General features: G+C 42.9%; 1 pseudogene; it reads right to left on the reverse strand.

Annotated features, from left to right (window-relative positions):
• Window positions 1-405: 405 nt before the first annotated feature.
• On the reverse strand, window positions 406-6028 carry LOC115191465 (tripartite motif-containing protein 16-like; annotated as a pseudogene).
• Between the last annotated feature and the right edge of the window lie 382 nt (window positions 6029-6410).

A 6410-nucleotide genomic window follows, 5' to 3' on the forward strand; every position in this document is an offset into this window, starting at 1 on the left:
GACTGAGCAGTATGGGAGGATGAAAGATGACACATTTAGGGCCGGTTTCCTGGACATCTACATTGAACATACTTTTTAGTCCAGGACTAGGATTAATCTGTGTCTGGGAAACCAGACCATATACTTTAGTAGAAAGTAAGTGGTTCCAGCTTGTACTGGGCTGACTAGTCCTGAATTGTCCTTTTGTCCCTGGACCATTTTCCATGCAGCTCCAGGTGACAGAGAACACATCAATTAGGGCCGAGCCTACAAGCTGATCAATGATACTGAGGAGAATTACATAGAGACAGAGAACCAACTGAGAAAACATATCAATAGTTCTGAATGACAACCAATATACATCAACACCATACATCATGATTCATGGAAATGTACAAGATCAAACATTGCACTTAAAAAAATATCAATACATTGAATTTTAATTCATAACATCTGAAGATCAAATCAGTTAAATCATTGTAGATAAAACAGAGTAGAATGAATCATCACATCTGGGGACCATCACCACCAGCATGACTAGTATCTATGTGGACCCTTCTACAGTTTAACCAGCTCAACAGTACCAGTAAGCCAAAACCCAGGATAGAGGGGCTGAGTGAATGTGGTCTGGACTCTGTGGAGGAGGGTCATTGTGTCAGAGACACTGTAGAAAGACAGAGTACCTGCCTTGTGATCCAGGTACACTCCTACTCTGGAGGACTAAGGGCCTGATACTTCAGTCTCAACGTTATTGTGTCTGAAACAATAACGACCTCTATAGTACAGTAAACTCCAAGACTTGTTATTGTATCCAAATCCACCACCTCTCTCTGTTCTGCTGATGTCTTTATATGAGACTGCTGTGTAAACCCACTCCCCACTCCACTCCACCTCCCAGTAACAGCGTCCAGACAGACCCTCTCTACACAGAACCTGCCAGTAGTTGGTGAATCTGTCTGGATGGTCAGGATATGGTTGGACTTGGTCTGTATAGGTCACCTTTCTGTTCCCTTCAGACAGAGAGAGGTATGTGCATGCTGTGTTTGGGTCCAGTGTGAGTTGACAGGAGTCTGGGAGAAGAGCAGAGCAGAGACCAATGAGGGGAGTCAGAACAATAAGTTAAGTCAGATACTGTATCTACCCTGTCTTTGATTAGAGCACAGCAGAGATCAAATCAGAGAAATATGAGGAGTCAGATAGATACCCAGTCTTTGATTAGATCTACTATTGCTATATATTTCTAGAGGGATTGTTAGGAGTGTCAGTAAAAAGAGACTGTTAGTTACTTCACAATAAAGAGACTCACATTGTAACAACTGTTCTCTGGTCTTGGGCTTTGGAGACAGTACAACATCCACTATATTCACTACAGACACACAAACACATTGACAGAGAGAGGGAATGTTATCATCATACCATATTCCACATGTATATGACTAGTAGGGAACTTTCAATGGTCTAAAGTTGATGTTCTTATTGTTTTCAACACACCTGTAGTGGAGATCTTGGTCCATTCTCCTTTAAGGACGTCTTCTAGTTTCTCTCTTAGTTCAGACAGTCTTACTCACATCTCCAAAGTACTGAAGAGGACGGACAACGATGCTGGGTAAGTCTGAAGATACACTGATACTGGAGAGAGACTGATAACTCTGGAGAGAGAGAGAGAGAGAGAGAGAGAGAGAGAGAGAGAGAGAGAGAGAGAGAGAGAGAGAGAGAGAGGGACGGACAGAGAAAGAGAGGGACAGAGAGAGAGAGGGACGGACAGAGAGAGGGAGAGACAAGGACAGAGAGACAGACAGGACAACATAATGATTGAGATGAATAGTTTCACATTAAGTTAATTTCATATCACATGTAACAAGGCAGTTTAGTTACATGGAGGAAATGGATGTGATCCTCTGTGTGTGAGATCTGCTCCAGCTCAGTGCTTCTCTTCCTCAGCTCAGCTATCTCCTGCTTCAGTTGCTCCAGGAGTCCTTCAGCTTGACTCACTTGAGCCTTCTCTTGGGCTCTGATCAGCTCCTTCACCTCAGAGCTCCTTCTCTCAATGGAACGGATCAGCTCAGTAAAGATCTGATCACTGTCCTCCACTGCTGCCTGTGCAGAGCGCTGTTAAGAGAGAGCGAGAGACAGAGAGAGAGCAGGAGAGAGACAGAGACAAACAGAGAGAGAGAGAGAGAGACAGTAGGTACAGTAGCCTCTGCACCTCATTGAGTCAGAACACTGCCACCCTGCTCTCCATGTCCACCAGGCCTTGTCCCCCCTCCTGGACAGGCAGGTACAGAACACCGCTTGGTCCTGCTCTACTCTCCTCCCTCCTGGTCCCCCCTCCAGTAGCCTGCCCCAGAGCAGAGCTAGACCCAGCTGTTAGTTATAAGATGAACTATAAAACTTTATATTTTGCAATTCTGAGTAATTACTACTTTAGTAAGGATATACACTTTATTCAGTACTGATAATTCCAATAGATGGCAGCACATTTCTAAATCCTCCTACCTAACTCAGTACTTCTGAGAAAATAAAAAAGAGTCCTTGTAACTTCTAATAGACCCTCCCCCATCCCCCAAATCCCTTCCAACCCCCCCAACCCCATCCAACCTCAATGACCCTACACTTCAATCTTTCCCTCTCTTCAACATCCTTACAACAACATAACAACACATGCTCCACCGTTTCATTGACAATACCCTCCAGACACAAACCATTCACATGCTGCCAACCAGATGTAAGGACCAGTTCAATGTACAATGTCCTAAACACAATCGTGTAAACACCACCTCTTCCTTCCTAATCTGACCTTTGAACCTTGGTCCACCGATCTTTAGAGGACATATAAATGCCGTCCCTTGTGCTCAGAGTCCCATCTCTTCTGCCACACATCTATCAAAATGTCTCTGATCTTACATTTGTCCTCACCTCTACCCAGTGGAACATTAATATATATTATATCTTGTTATAAAGCTCTTTTAGATAACTGGTCTACAATTTCATTCCCTTCCACACCTGAATGTGCTGGGACCCAGCAGAATCTCACTACTACCCCCATTCTCTCATTTCTCCATAATAACATTGATACCTACAACTGTCCAACCAAAACCACTGCCTTGTCTACTAGTATATTCCCAACAGTCATCTATATCAGAAGCAGTGGGATGTTCAACCTCACAGCCTTTCAACCCAATAAGCTAATGACAATTTATTACGCTGTAAACCCAAAGGCATCTCACCTGCCTCCACTAGTAAGACACATACAGATGTTGATTTAAATGCACCAATACATATCCTTAAAGCTATATACTGGATTCTGTCCAGCTTAAGTCTTTGCCGCTGTTCCATAAACTATACACCCGTAATCAATTGTCGTCCTGATCAGAGCGCTATAAACATCCATCAACGATTGTCTGTCAGCACCCCATTCACAACCAGAGACCCACACAACCAACTACCACGAAAGTGATGGAATGAGAGAGAGAGACATCGTTACAACACTGTACATAGACATAATATAACGTTTCTTCTTCTTTGGAGTTTAACGGCGGTTGGCATCCATTATGTTGAATTATCGCCCCCAACTGGACAATAATATAAATCTATTTTACTTTGTCATACAAAATGGGAAAAGGAACATCTCATATTTTTCTAATAAAAAAACACCATTCCAACTAACCCTCATTAAAAACCCACTACCCCATTCCACTACTTTGACCCTATCTGCTCCTGCACCATGCCAACTAACCCTACACTCATTAAAAACCCACTACCCCATTCCACTACTTTGACCCTATCTGCTCCTGCACCATGCCAACTAACCCTACACTCATTAAAAACCCACTACCCCATTCCACTACTTAGACCCTATATTTTCCTGCACCATGCCAACTAACACTACACTCATTAAAAACCCACTACCCCATTCCACTACTTTGACCCTATCTGCTCCTGCACCATGCCAACTAACCCTACACTCATTAAAAACCCACTACCCCATTCCACTATTTTGGCCCTATCTGCTCCTGCACCAGGCCAACGACCTGGGAGGACGGGACACCACCACTCAACACACCCTGGAACTCTTCTGAAGTCAAATCTCATATGACCAAATACGTCTCTGGTTCTGAGCTCTTCTCCACACCTTCTACCTCACTTAACTCTCCCTCATTCATTTCCATTTCACCTCCAGAACTCAGTCTGGCGCACGGCTCTCTCTGTTTGCTCTTAAATTATAACATTTGAAATGTCTCTATTCCTTTGAAACTTTTGTGAGTTGAATGTTTACTGTTCATTTCTGGTTGTTTATGATCTATTTCACTTGCTTTGGCAATGTAAACATATGTTTCCCATGCCAATAAAGACCTTTGAATTGAATTGAATTGAGAGAGAGAGAGCTCCATGTTAATGTATAGGGGACATGAGTCAGTCATGGTTACTCATGGTTATGTGATGAGGTAGCCCCGCCTGCGACTTCTAAATCAGTGTCGGCCCAATAGGGAATGTTCTCTTGATGTAATGGTCAATATGTTGGTTTATCCCACGGTAGACCTGGGTTCATATCCAATCAGTTACATTAAGCAGTCAATTCTCTGAAAGGGGTCCAGACATAGTGGGATTGGAGAAGGTTCTCTCTCTCTCTCTCTCTCTCTCTCTCTCTCTCTCTCTCTCTCTCTCTCAATCTCTCTCTCTCATTGGAGGAGACAGGTAAAATGATGTGTCTCCTCTGGTCAACAATACTCACCTTGAAAGACTTCACAGCCTGTCGGAGCTCCTTCAGCTCCTTCTCTCTCTCCTGGAATCTCTGCTGGACCTTCTGCTGACTCATCCCCAGCTGTCTCTGTGGAGAATCACTCTTCAATGAGCTATCAAGCTTTATTTGTCCAGTAGATCAATAGTATAGTAATGTGACATAGGACCCGTAGAGAGGAAGGTCTACAATCCTGAGGAAGTCCCTTTACAATATTATATTATGTTGCTATGTGAATGACTATAGTTTTTATGGTAGGCCTACATGTATTAAGGGGTTGAGGCTGAACTTTGGACTCAGAAAAGGGAATTCAGAATGATAATAGTGTTTGACTTTAAAAATGGTGATACATTTGGAGAATCTGGGTTAACATATCTATACACTCAAGGTTTGTGTTCATATTTGTGGATCTATTTCATTTGAATGATCTCATATTCAAACAGCCTTGGTTCCTACTGTATCTTTAATTCTTTGTTTATCAGACAGTTACCAACAAGTTGTTCTGGTCTTACCTGTTTCTCAGTCCTCTCTGCTGCAGCTGACACTGTATGATGGCCTTTATGTTCATCCATTGTACACAGATAACAGATACACTGCTGATCGGTACGACAGTAAACCTCCAGCAGTTTGTCATGATGAGAGCAGATCTTCTCCTGTAGTTGTGCGGTGGCTTTGACCAGCTTGTGCTTCTTCAAAGCAGGAGATTCATAGTGAGATTGGAGGTGAGTCTCACAGTAAGAGGCCAGACATGCCAGACAGGACATGAGGGCTTTCTGCTTTCTGGTCCCAGTGCAGAAATCACACGCCACATCTCCAGGTCCAGCAAAGCACTGAGCAGGAGGGGGAGCAGCCTGGAGTCCTGTCTTCTTCAGTTTCTTCACCACTTCAGCCAGAACGGTGTTTCTCTTCAGAACAGGCCTTGGGGTAAAGGTCTCTCTGCACTGAGGACAGCTGTAGACACCTTTCAGAACATCCTGATCCCAGCTTTCTTTAATACAACCCATACAGTAACTGTGCCCACAGGCAGTAGTCACCGGATCCATCAGTAGATCCAGACAGATGGAACAACAGAACAGTTCCTGATTCTCTGCCATTTTGGTGCTCTCTCCTGTAGGTTAAGCAATGGCAGTGTGAAAGATGACTTTCTGTTCAGTGTGAAAGATGACTTTCTGTTTCATGTAACTCTACACCAGAGGACAGGGAGTGGTTTCCTACTGGACTGTGTAATCTGTATGTAGAGGGGGTGTGGTTTCTTTGATAAGGAGGTATGACTTTCTTTGATAAGGAAGTATGTTGATAAATACTTTGTTGAGGGAAAATGTACTTGATATGTTAGTAATATATTGTTTTGTCACCTAGCTGTCTTATGATGACGGCACTAATTGAAAGTCTCTCTGGATAAGAGTGTCTGCTAAATGATTAAAATGTAAATGTAAAATTAATAATATGCAAAGCATGTTGAGTATTATTCTAATGAGCTCTGTCCCGAAACAAGACCAATAATAATATCCAGTGTGCTTTGCAGTTTATTTGGTATGTTAATTATCACATATACATTCATATTTTAGTAATTTAGCTTCGCCAGAGTGACTTGCTCAACTAAGGTAGATAACAACATACAGTATCACTGTCAACAAGCAAGAAAAACGTTTTTTTAACCGTTACTGAGAATCTTGTTGCTGTACGGGCCGGA

Source organism: Salmo trutta, chromosome 4 (assembly GCF_901001165.1).
Source record: "Salmo trutta chromosome 4, fSalTru1.1, whole genome shotgun sequence".
NCBI classification, from domain to species: Eukaryota; Metazoa; Chordata; class Actinopteri; order Salmoniformes; family Salmonidae; genus Salmo; species Salmo trutta.